The 12,678-nt window shown below is 42.9% G+C and overlaps 1 protein-coding gene across 1 annotated transcript in view; it reads left to right on the top strand.

Annotated features, from left to right (window-relative positions):
- The first annotated feature begins 6,381 nt into the window (after window positions 1-6,381).
- LOC112250423 (nesprin-2) overlaps window positions 6,382-12,678 on the top strand; it is a 245,510-nt gene continuing 239,213 nt past the window's right edge. Inside the window, exon 1 of the mRNA XM_042322697.1 lies at window positions 6,382-6,530. The gene's annotated coding sequence lies outside the window, so the exon portion shown is untranslated. The remainder of the gene's footprint in view (window positions 6,531-12,678) is intronic.

A 12,678-nucleotide genomic window follows, 5' to 3' on the forward strand; every position in this document is an offset into this window, starting at 1 on the left:
TGTGCAAACCCACAGTTCCAGCCAAAGTCTGGGTGGCTGGTCTCAGATGATCCCGCAGGTGAAGAAACTGGATGTGGAGGGCCTGGGCTGGCGTGGATACACGTGGTCTGCGGTTGTGAGGCCGGTTGGACATACTGCAAAATTCTCTAAAAAGAAGTTGGAGGTGGCTTATGGTAGAGAAATGAACATTAAATTATCTGGCAACAGCTCCAGTAGACATTCCTGCAGTCAGCTTGCGAATGACACGCTCCCTCAAAACTTGAGACATCTGTGGCATTGTGTTGTGTGACAAAACCTAACATTTTAGAGTGGCCTTTATTTTCCCCAGGACAAGATGCACCTGTGTAATGATCATGCTCTTTAATCAGCTTCTTTATTTGCCATGGATTATCTTTGCAAAGGAGAAAAGCTCACTAACAGAGATGTAAACAAATATGCACCCAAAATTGGAGAGAAATAAGTGTGTATGGAACATTTCTGGGATCTTTTATTTCAGCTCATGAAACATGGTACCAACACTTTATATTTTGTCTTTATATTTTTTTGTTCATTGTCTGATTCTACAATACATGGCATGTTGCTAAAGGTGTGTAGTTAGTTGGTAATGTTGTCTTCACATTTTAGTAATTGTTTTGATATTCTCCAGTTTTGTACAATGTGTTATTTGTACATTTTCCCAATGTCATGTCATCTTATTAGGGGATTGAAATAAAATAGAAGCCCTGGCTAAATCAAGGACCTTCAAGCAAGTTGGACTCTGGAGGAGGAGTATAGTGAACCACTTGTACTGGGTAGCCTCAATCTCAATCCCAACCTGCCAGTTGGTCAGCACATGCCCGGAGCACACGTCCTGGTAATCCGTCTGGCCCCACAGCCTTGTGTATGTTGACCTGTTTAAAGGTCTTACTCACGTTGGCTATGGAGAGCGTGATCACACAGTCGTCCGGAACAGCTGATGCTCTCATACATGCCTCAATGTTGCTTGCTTCGAAGCGAGCATAGAAGTGATTTAGCTTGTCTGGTAGGCTCGTGTCACTGGGCAGTTTGCAGCTGTGCTTCCCTTTGTAGTCTGTAATAGTTTGCAAGCCCTGCCACATAAGACGAGCGTCGGAGCCAGTGTCGTATGATTGTCTTAGCCCTGTATTGACGCTTTGCCTGTTTGATGGTTCGTCGTAGGGCATAGCAGGATTTCTTGTAAGCTTCCGGGTTAGAGTCCCGGAAGATGACAACACCACCCCAACGGGTGTTGCTGTGCAGCTTCAATGTGGCTTCAGCTTATTCTTCTCACGCTTGGTGAGGTAGATTGCTGCTATAACTTGATGACCCTTCACATACCTAACCATTTCCTTGGCTCTCTTGTAGAGTGTATCCATTATTTTCAGTGCCATGATGTCCTTGAGAAGCGGACTCAATGCATGAGCAGCACAGCCAATGGGTGTGATGTGAGGGTAGGACCCCTCCACTTTAGACCAAGCAGCCTTAATGTTCGCAGCATTGTCTGTCACCAGTGCTGTCACGTGTGCTCCCTCTTCGGCCTCTAGGTCACCAGGCTGCTCGTTATGGTGCACACCTGTCACCATCGTTACGCGCATCAGCGAATTATGACAATCACCTGGACTCCATCACCTCCTTGATTACCTGCCCTATATATGTCACTCCTTCCCCAGGTGTCATTGTTTCTGTTTCAGTTTTCTGTCTGTGCGTTGTTCGTGTTTCTTGTTTGTTCATTTGTTTATTAAATGATGCATTGAACTTGCTTCCCGACTCCCAGCGCAAACGTTGCAAGTGCAAATACCTTCTGTGGTCCAACATATGATTTGGCACAGTATTTACAAATGTACACAGCTTTTCCTTCTACATTAGCTGCAGTGAAATGTCTCCACACATCAGATCGTGCCCGTGGCATTTTCCTGTGAAGATTAGAAAGAAATGTGTAAAAAAACAAATACAATTCCATGTACAGATAAATAGTTATCAGTTAGATTAAACAACTCCTTTGTAAGATAAATGTTTTAAAATTAAACATGTATGGAAACAGGTGAATTAACACTCCTCCGTTAGCAGGCTCAAGCAAGCTAAAACCCACATGGTAGCAAAAACTAACTAGCAGAAATTGTTAACAAGTTAGAAACTATGTAAACACACTTTGCTGTAGGCTACTATTTACTAGTTAACAAAAAATCATGCATGTCGTAAAAAATATATTCACCACACCCAGTATTTTAATCAAAACTTACCAGAAAGCATGTAGTCCTTTGCTCAGACAGTGTAGTAGTGTGGGCTCAATATCATCTCATTAGTGTGCAAGATCTTGAGAATCAGCTGGACATGTGATGGAAGAGTGCACTGTGCATGCAGAGAGGGTTGCAATTCCATTGAATTGGGGATAGTTTAACCAATATACAATTGAAGTCGGAGGTTTACATACACCTTAGCCAAATACATTTTACCTCCGTTTTTCACAATCCCTGACATTATATCCTAATCTTAGGTCAGTTAGGCTCACCACTTTATTTTAAGAATGTGAAATGTCAGAATAATAGTAGAGTGATTTATTTCAGCTTTTATTTCTTGCATCACGTTCCCAGTGGGTCAGAAGTCTACATACACTCAATTAGTTTTTGTTAGAATTGCCTTTAAATTGTTTAACTTGGGTCAAACGGTTCGGGTAGCCTTCCACAAGCTTCCCACAATAAGTTGGGTGAATTTTGGCCCATTCCTCCTGACAGAGCTGGTGTAACTGAGTCAGGTTTGTAGGCCTCCTTGCTCGCACACGCTTTTTCAGTTCTACCCACAAATTTTCTATAGGATTGAGGTCAGGGCTTTGTGCTGGCCACTCCAATACCTTGACTTTGTTGTCCTTAAGCCCTTTTGCCACAACTTTGGAAGTATGCTTGGGGTCATTGACCATTTGGAAGACCAATTTGCAACCAAGTGTCAACTTCCTGACTGATGTCTTGAGATGTTGCTTCAATATATCCACATAATTTTCCATCCTCATGATGCCATGTATTTTGTGAAGTGCACCAGTCCATCCTGCAACAAAGCACTCCCACAACATGATGCTGCCACCACTGTGCTTCACGGTTGGGATGGTGTTCTTTGGCTTGCAAGCCTCCCCCTTTTTCCTCCAAACATAACGACGATCATTATGGCCAAAAAGTTAGTTTTATTTATCAGACCAGAGGACATTTCTCCAAAATATGTACGATCTTTGTCCCCATGTGCAGTTGCAAACCGTGGTCTGGCTTTTTATGGCGGTTTTGGATCAGTGGCTTCTTCATTCCTGAACGGTCTTTCAGGTTATGCTGATATAGGACTCGTTTTTACTGTGGATATAGATACTTTTGTACCTGTTTCCTCCAGCATCTTCACAGGGTCCTTTGCTGTTCTGTAATTGATTTGCACTTTTCGCACCAAATTACCTTCATCTCTAGGAGACAGAATGCGTCTCCTTCATGAGCTCTATGACAGCTGCGTGGTCCCATGGTGTTTATACTTACGTGCTATTTTTTGTACAGATCAACGTGGTACCTTCAGATGTTTGGAAATTGCTCCCAAGAATGAACCAGACTTGTGGAGGTCTACAATTTGTTTTCTGAGGTACACCACAGGTACACCTCCAATTGACTCAAATTATGTCAATTAGCCTTTCAGAAGCTTCTAAAGCCATGACATTAAACAACTTGGAAAATTCCAGAAAATAAAGGCACAGTCAACTTAGTGTATGTACACTTCTCACCCACTGGAATTGTGATACGTGAATTATAAGTGAAACAATCTGTCTGTAAGCAATTGTTGGAAAAATACGTACGTCATACACAAAGTAGATGTCCTATCCGACTTGCCAAAACTATAGTTTGTTAACAAGAAATTTGTGGAGTGGTTGAAAAACGAGTTTTAATGACTCCAAACTAAGTGTATGTAAGCTTCCGACTTCAACTGTATGCCACAAGACCTAGAATTGCCTTATGTCTATCCCACAAAAAATGTTCCCTGTTATAAGCTAACTTTTTCCTTTCTATCCAAATCTATGAATAATATGCATATCTTATATTCTTGGCATGAGTAGCAGGAAGTTGAAATTGGGCACGCTATTTATCCAAAAGTGAAAATTCTGCCCCCTAGCCCCAAGAGTTTATAAGCTAACTTTTTTGCTTAATTTAAGCAAAATTCCCAAACCTCCCAGGCTTAACTTCCCATGGAAGATACCTGGAAAAGTTCTGGAAATTTAGCAAAAAGTTTCCATCCCTTTGCCACCCTACTACTGACCGATTCAAAGTTTCCTCCAACATCTCACCATACATCTAGTACAGTAGTTATTGAACTCAACCTGCAGGAGGTTTGTTTGTTGTGATTGAGTGGGGAGGAACAGCTGCGGGCAAGGTTCTGACAGATGGGTGTGTCTTGGTGGTGACACATCCAAGAAACACCCACATCAAACCACACCACCATGACAATTCAAGTTTGGCTTCAGTCATGGCCACTAGAACTTCTAAATAAGCATCCCAAAAAGCCTGGCAAAATCAGTGAGTTCAGCCCCCCCTTTGAGGACACTAGTATTAGTGGATTGAATACATCTCTTTGTTTAGCTTAACTTTCTAAAACGTTTCCGTTCCCCTTTAAAATGTATTTCTCACCTTTAAAGGTCTATATCCCAGTTTGGATTTTGAATAATAATAATAATCACAATGCATCACAATTTGCACAATTTCAAAGGTTTGACACATTTTTTTTTACAAAAAACTATGCTTTTTTTTTAACCTTGGCAAGAACAAATTCTTATTTTCAATGAAGGCCTAGGAACAGTGGGTTAACTGCCTGTTCAGGGGCAGAACGACAGATTTGTACCTTGTCAGCTCGGATTTGAACTTGCAACCTTCCGGTTACGAGTGCAACGCTCTAACCACTAGGCTACCCTGCCGCCCCAAATCTTTTTTATTTTCTTTAAAAAAAAATAAAGGCAAAGAAATTGGGGATAGCAGTACAAATAAATTATTAAGATGGACAGGTCATCAGGATTTTCATGCATCTTTCAGACAAAGTTAGCAGCTACACATTCTTGGTGCACTTGTCATCCTGTACGCACTACTGCGGAATCACATTGGTACATGGTCATTTTTATGCAATTGTCGCAATCCATGCCCTCATTACCGCAATCAGAATCACGAAACATGGAGGAGAGCTTTATTTTGGCTGTTTCTGGGCACCTCGCTATTTTTGCCACAAGTTATGATGTATACCGTGATCTGAATGCAAAAAAAAAATAGCCACTGAAAGGTGTTGCATGAGTTATGATGAAGTCTAGCAAGCCAGGTTGTATTAATTATTTGCTAGCCACTTGTGCTGCCTTAATAATGATAATCAATATTTAAAAAATCTATATTTTTAAAGCAGTGCCACCTCTAGCCAAGATTTGGTATTTTATTGCTTCCTCCTCTTGGCAGCATTTTCTTTGCAGTGTTAATGAACATGTGCAGTTTCAAAGGTGAATTCTACACATTTTGCCATGAGGTGGAGGAACACTTTTGCAGATTAAAGCTAATTTCCTGCAATTGTACACATTTTGCCATGTTCATATGATATCTGAGTTAGAGTGACTAAAAAAATGTATGGGTGCCCCGTGTATGTCAGGGCCTCTGGGCACATGCTTTACATGCCCGCATGGTAATTTGATGATTACTACAAGGTTTAGATAGCTGGCTAGACTACCTTCATCAACAATTTTTGGAGTGACTGTCATTGGAAACTGCTGATGCCCTACCAATTTTCAAAAGTGCACTACTGTATTCTACTTTTTTAAACTGTTAATAGTAAGTTGAGACCCTGGCAGCGGAGGCTGTAGTCTCCATATAGGCAGAGGCACCACTGGTAAAAAGTATAATAGACCTACTAATAATAACAGGCCCACAACTGTATTATGAATAAAATGAGTAATAGCAATGACATACAATACATCAAAAACTTAATTGCACAGCATTATAAACTCCAACTTTGATCTTGTGCTTTTCAAGTAAATCTATTGAGCTGTCAAAAGTGTGTTGCTGTCCCATAAACACACAGTGCAAATGTGAAGCGTTCAACTATCTTCCGTGTTATACACTGACTATAACAAACATTAAGAACACCTACTCTTTTCATGTCATGGGGGAGGGTGGACGACGACGAGAACGCAATATTAGGAAGGTGTTCCTAATGTTTGTATACTCAGTGTACATCCGTTTCTGAGACCGCATGGCAAAGCAAGGCACAAATTGGAAAAATCCTAAACATGAGACACACTGCACGCATCGCAGCCCCGTCTGGCAGATGAGTCGCAGCGGTGCGGATTGCCTCCCACTGAAATGAATTAACTTCCTCCAGACCGCATACAAAGAAACCACAGTTGGTTTGCAGTCGGCCTGCCCTGTTCTGGTAATGACAGCAGAGCACTGCTCAACGTTCAACCTGTCTTCCAGCTCACTTTCCATATCGTGTATTCTTTTCTTCTGACCTTCAAGAGACTACAGAAGTGCTTTCTTCGATCTTTTGTAAGTAATGGAATTTTTGTTTAAATTTTATTGGCCACATGGCAAATTGGGAAAAGTTGTACAACTTTTAGTAATGCTTTGAATAAGTGTGTATAATCGGGGATGTCTGAAATACAGGTGATATTTATGTGTAGGCCTCTCCATCACTTCTAATTACAGCATTAGGTCATCTAGCTTCTGTAAAATATGCTGCATGTTTTTAGAAATGTTTCCATTTTCTTTGCTGTATTTAAATCGGCAATCAGCAGTTGAAACAATAACAAAACGTGATCCATACCCCAGGTTCTGTTTTTTTTTAAATCTGAGGATAGGGCTGGAGAAATGTAACCACTCTCAAATTCATAGACAGAGCTATGGATATATAAGGACTGACCATTCATGAAATCAACATTATAGTTTTAACCATGTTTTGAGGCTATATAGTGTTTGTTTACAAACGTTGGAATGAAATAAGTTTATATATTGGGTTCTGATGGGGTATGACAGTTAAACTAAACTCATGAGGCATTTATGAATTATAGACTTGAAGGATCAATGGGTACATTTGATTTATTCAGAAGTCCAAACTTGGATGAAGCAACTGCAATTTGCCCTTTTTTAATTGAATGTACTATTTAGGCTACTGTGATAAACAAAGTATGCACTGCAAACACAAAGTCTGCAAACGGGGATTATGTTCAAGGTGAGATGGGGAAGCATGTGTGTGCTGGGGAGTATTTTGAGCCGTGGCAGGCGTACTACATCAGTCCCTCGTGTCATCCAGCATGGATTTCCGAGTGTCAGTCGGAATGGAATTTATTAGACTGTCAGTGTCCGAGCTGCACGTGGAAACTATTTAGGCTCTTCCAAATTGTCATTGGAAGTCTTTGCTGCTCTGGACACATGCTTTACTGGGTCGTTCGACCAATGAAGTGCCTTTTGAGTAGTGTAACATAGTGACCTAATTTTAACATTATGTCATAAAGAGAACATGTGCAATTTAATAAATAAAAAACATTTTCCCATCTCATTAAATAAATAAAAATATTATAGTAAGTGCCTATTAGGCAAGGGATAAACACCGAGGTTCTGTACATTACCTTGGAAATAATGGATGACGCAGCGGGACAAGCGTGTACCTTTGCGTTGTTCATTTTGAAAGCACACAATTACCGTTAGATATACACTACCGTTCAGAAGTTTGGGGTCACTTAGAAATGTCCTTGTTTTTGAGAAAAAAAAGAGAAAACAAATGTTCATTAAAATAACATCATTGATCAAAAATACAGTGTAGACATTGTTAATGTTGTAAATGACTATTGCTGGAAACAGCATATTTTTTTAATGGAATATCTAAATAGGCATACAGAGGCCCATTTATCAGCAACCATCACTCCTGTGTTCCAATGACACGTTGTATTAGCTAATCTAAGTTTATAATTTTGAAAGGCTAATTGATCATTAGAAAACACTTTTGCAATTATGTTAGCACAGCTGAAAACTGTTGTCCTGATTAAAGAAGCAATAAAACTGGCCTTCTTTCGACTAGTTTAATATCTGGAGCATCAGCATTTGTGGGTTCGATTACAGGCTCAAAATGGCCAGAAACAAAGAACTGTCTTCTGAAACTCGTCAGTCTATTCTTGTTCTAAGAAATGAAGGCTATTCCATGCGAGAAACTGCTAAGAAACTGAAGATCTTTTACAATGCTGTGTACTACTCCCTTCACAGAACAGCGCAAAATGTCTCTAACCTGAATAGAAAGAGGAGTGGGAGGCCCCGATGCACAACTGAGCAAGAGAATAAGTACATCAGAGTGTCAAGTTTGAGAAACAGACGCCTCACATGTCCTCAACTGGCAGTTTCATTAAATAGTACCCGCAAAACGCCAGTCTCAACGTCAACAGTGGAGAGGCGACTCTGGGATGCTGGCCTTCTAGGTAGAGTTGCAAAGAAAAAGCCATATGTCAAAAAAATAAAAGATTAAGATTGGCAAAAGGACACCGATACTGGACAGAGGACCTCTGCCTTGAAGGCCAGCATCCCGGAGTCGCCTCTTCACTGTTGACGTTGAGACTGGTGTTTTGCGCTGTTCTTCAGCCACAAAACAACAGAAAATGGCTAAAAAGAGTAAAGCCAGCTCACCTGCTTTTACACTATGATTTGACTATTAATGTTCAATGTTTATTTTAAAAAAAATATGGAAACAGGAAACAAAGGGCTGTGAGACAGAGGTTTAATCAAAAATCAAATCCAACTTTGTCAAACGCCCCGAAAACAATAAGTGTAGACCTTAAAGTGAAATGTTTACTTACAAGCCTTTAACCAACAGTGCAGTTCAAGAAGAGTTAAGAAAATATTTACCAAATAAACTAAAGTAAAAAATAATAAAAAGTAACACAATAACATGACAATAACTAGGCTATATACAGGGTGTACCAGTACTGAGTTCATGTGCGGGGGTACAAGTTGAGATAATTTGTACTTGTAGGTAGGGGTGAAGTGACTATGCATAGATAATAAACAACAAGTAGCAGCAGTGTACAAAACAAATGGGGGGGTCAATGTAATAGTCTGGTGGCTATTTGATTAATTGCTCCGCAGTCTTATGGCTTGGGGGTAGAAGCTGTTAAGGAGCCTTTTGGTCCTAGACTTGGCGCTCCAGTATTGCTTGCCTTGCGGTAGCAGAGAAAACAGTGTATGACTTGGGTGACTGGACTCTCTGACAATTTTATGGGCTTTCCTCTGACACCACCTATTATATAGCTGTAGAACCTTTTGAGGATCTGGGGAACCATGCCAATTCTTTTCAGTCTCCTGAGGGTAAAAAGATTTTGTCGTGCCCTCTTCATGACTGTCTGGTTTGTAAGGACCATGATAGATCGTTGGTGATGTGGACACCAAGGAACTTGACTCTCAACCCGCTCCACTACAGCCCCGTTGATGTTAATAGGGGCCTGTTCGACCCGCCTTTTCCTGAAGTCCACGATCAGCTCCTTTGTCTTGCTCACATTGAGGGAGAGGTTGTTGTCCTGGCACCACACTGCCAGGTCTCTGACCTCCTCCCTATAGGCTGTCTCATCATTGTCGGTGATCAGGCCTACCACTGTTGTGTCGTCAGCAAACTTAATGATGGTGTTGGAGTTGTGTTTGGCCACACAGTTGTGGGTTAACAGGGGGTACAGGATGGGACTAAGTATACACCCCTGAGGGGCCCCTGTGTTGAGGATCAGCTTGGCTGACGTGTTGTTGTTGCCTACCCTTGCAACCTGGGGGCGGTCCAACAGGAAGTCCAGGATCCAGTTGCAGAGTGAGGTGTTTAGTCCTAGGGCCCTTAGCTTTGTGATGAGCTTCGTGGGCACTATGGTGTTGAACGCTGAGCTGTAGTCAAAGAACAGCATTCTCATATGTGTTCCTTTTGTCCAGGTGGGAAAGGGCAGTGTAGAGTGCGATTGAGATTGCGTCATCTGTGGATCTGTTGGGGCGGTATGCAAATTGGAGTGGGTCTAGGGTATCCGGGAGGATGCTGTTGATGTGAGCCATGACGAGCCTTTCAAAGCACTTCATGGCTACTGACGTGAGTGCCACAGGACGGTAATTACTTAGGCAGGTTACCTTCGCTTGCTTGGGCACAGGGACTATGGTTGTCTGCTTGAAACATATAGGTATTACAGACTCAGTCAGTAAGAGGTTAAAAATATCAGTGAAGACACCAGTTGGTCCACGCATGCTTTGAGTACACGTCCTGGTAATCCATCTGGCCCCGTGGCTTTGTGAATGTTGACCTTTTAAAGGTCTAGCTCACATCGGCTACCGAGAGCGTTATCTCAGTCATCCAGAACAGCTGGTGCTCTCGTGCATGTTTCAGTGTTGCTTGCCTCGAAGCGAGCATGAAAGGCATTTAGCTCATCTGGTAGGCTCACGTGATTGGGCAGCTCGCGTCTGGGTTTCCCTTTGATTCCTTAATCGTTTTCAAACCCTGCCACATCCAACGAGCATTGGAGCCGGTGTAGTAGGATTCAATCTTAATCCTGTATTGACGCTTTGATGTTTGATAGTTCGTCTGAGGGCATAGCGGGATTTCTTAGAGGCGTCTGGATTAGTGTCCAGCTCCTTGAAACCGGCAGCTCTATCCTTTAAGCTCGATGCTGATGTTGCCTGTAATCCATGGCTTCTGGTTGGGATATGTACGTATGGTCACTGTAGGGACGATGTTGTCGATGCACTTATTGATGAAGCCGATGACTGAGATGGTATACTCCTCAATGACATTGGATGAATCCCAGAACATATTCCAGTCTGTGCTAGCAAAACAGTCCAGTAGCGTAGCATCCGCGGCATCTGACTACTTCCGTATTGAGCGAGTCATTGGTACTTTCTGCTTTAGTTTTTGCTTGTAAGCAGGAATCAGGAAGATAGAATAATGGTCAGATTTGCCAAATGTAGGGTGGGGGAGAGCTTTGTATGCATCTCTGTGTGTAGAGTAAAGTTGGTGGTCCAGAATCTTTTTTCCCTCTGGTTGCACATTTTTGTAACAATGATTTAAGTTTTACCCCTTTAAAGTCCCTGGCCACTAGGAGCGCCGCTTCTGGGTGAGCATTTTCTTGTTTGCTTATGGCCTTATAGAGTTGGTTGACTGTGGTCTTAGTGCCTTCATCGTTCTTTGGGGGTAAATAGACGGCTACGAATAATATAGATGAGAGCTCTCTTGGTAGGCAGTGTGGTCTACAGCTTATCATAAGGTATTCTACCTCAGGCGAGCAATACTTCGAGACTTCTTTAATATTAGACATCGCGCACAAGCTGTTATTGACAAAAAGACACACACCCCCACCCCTCGTCTTACCAGACTTCTCAGTAGCTTCTCTGTTGTGCCGGTGCATTGAAAATCCCTCCAGCTCTATATTTTCCGTGTCTTCGTTCAGCCACGACTTGGTGAAACATAAGATGTTACAGATCTTAATGTCCCGTTGGTAGGATAATGAGAGTGCAGGACGCCTTCCAGAACCGGGACGAGAACTGAGGACTGTGATCAAAACCATGTCCACCGGAAGTCCATGGATTCAGATGATGTGCTGCATCATGAGCTGAGCTGTCTCCTTGGCTGAGGGTAACTTGGGAAGGGGAATGAAATGGGCGGCTTTGGAAAACCTATCCACTACCGTAAGGATAGTGGTGTTGCCATCTGAGGGAGGGAGACCAGTGACGAAGTCCAGGGATATATGAGACCAGGGGCAGTGAGGAACAGGGAGTGGTTGAAGGAGGCCAGCCTGAGCTTGCCGGGGAGTCTAATTCGGTGACGAACGGAGAGACTTCAGGAACCATGGTGGGCCACAAAAAACGTTGTCGTGCAAATGCCAGGGTCTGACTGGAGCCAAGATGGCAGGCAAGTCTGGAGGAATGAGCACATTCCAGGACCTGGGAGTCCGGGACAAACATCCAGTTAGCCCCCCGCTGAAGGACCTGTCGGACGTGGACGAAGTGTTCTTGAGCTGACCGGGAAAAAACGAGGATGTCGTCAAGGTAGACAAACACGAACCAGTTCAACATATCACGTAGCACATCGTTGACCAGGGCCTGGAACACTGCAAGAGCATTGTTCAGTCCGAATGGCATAACAAGGTACTCATCGTGCCCGCTAGCCGTGTTAAAAGCTGTCTTCCATTCGTCTCCTTCCTCTATCCGAACCAGATGGTAGGCGTTCCAAAGGTCCAACTTTGAGATCGTCGCTCCCTGGAGAGGCTAGAAAGGAGATGAGTGGTAGAGGGTCACGTTTTTTAACTGTGATGTCATTAAGGCCCCGGTAGTTGATACACTGGGAGACTGATGGGCGAACACTCCCTGCAGCAAGAGAGTCCTCAAGGTACCTGTCCATGGTCTTGGTCTCCAGACCCGACAGGGATTAAAGCCGCCCCTGAGGAGATGTAGTTCCCTGGATAAGGTCGATAGCGCAGTCGTAGTGTCGATGCGGAGGGAGAGATGTAGTGCAGGCCTAATTGAAAACCCCCTGGAGTTCCTGGCACTCCGCAGGAATAGCGGAGAGATCCGAGACTTCTCCCAAGCCTGCAGTAAGACGTCCCGGGGCAGGCGGTGCAGACTTCTGACAATGCGCGTGGCAGAACGGGCTCCAACCCATGATAGAACTAGTAGCCCAGTCGATCAGAGGATT

Source organism: Oncorhynchus tshawytscha, linkage group LG05, assembly GCF_018296145.1.
Source record: "Oncorhynchus tshawytscha isolate Ot180627B linkage group LG05, Otsh_v2.0, whole genome shotgun sequence".
Taxonomy (NCBI): domain Eukaryota; kingdom Metazoa; phylum Chordata; class Actinopteri; order Salmoniformes; family Salmonidae; genus Oncorhynchus; species Oncorhynchus tshawytscha.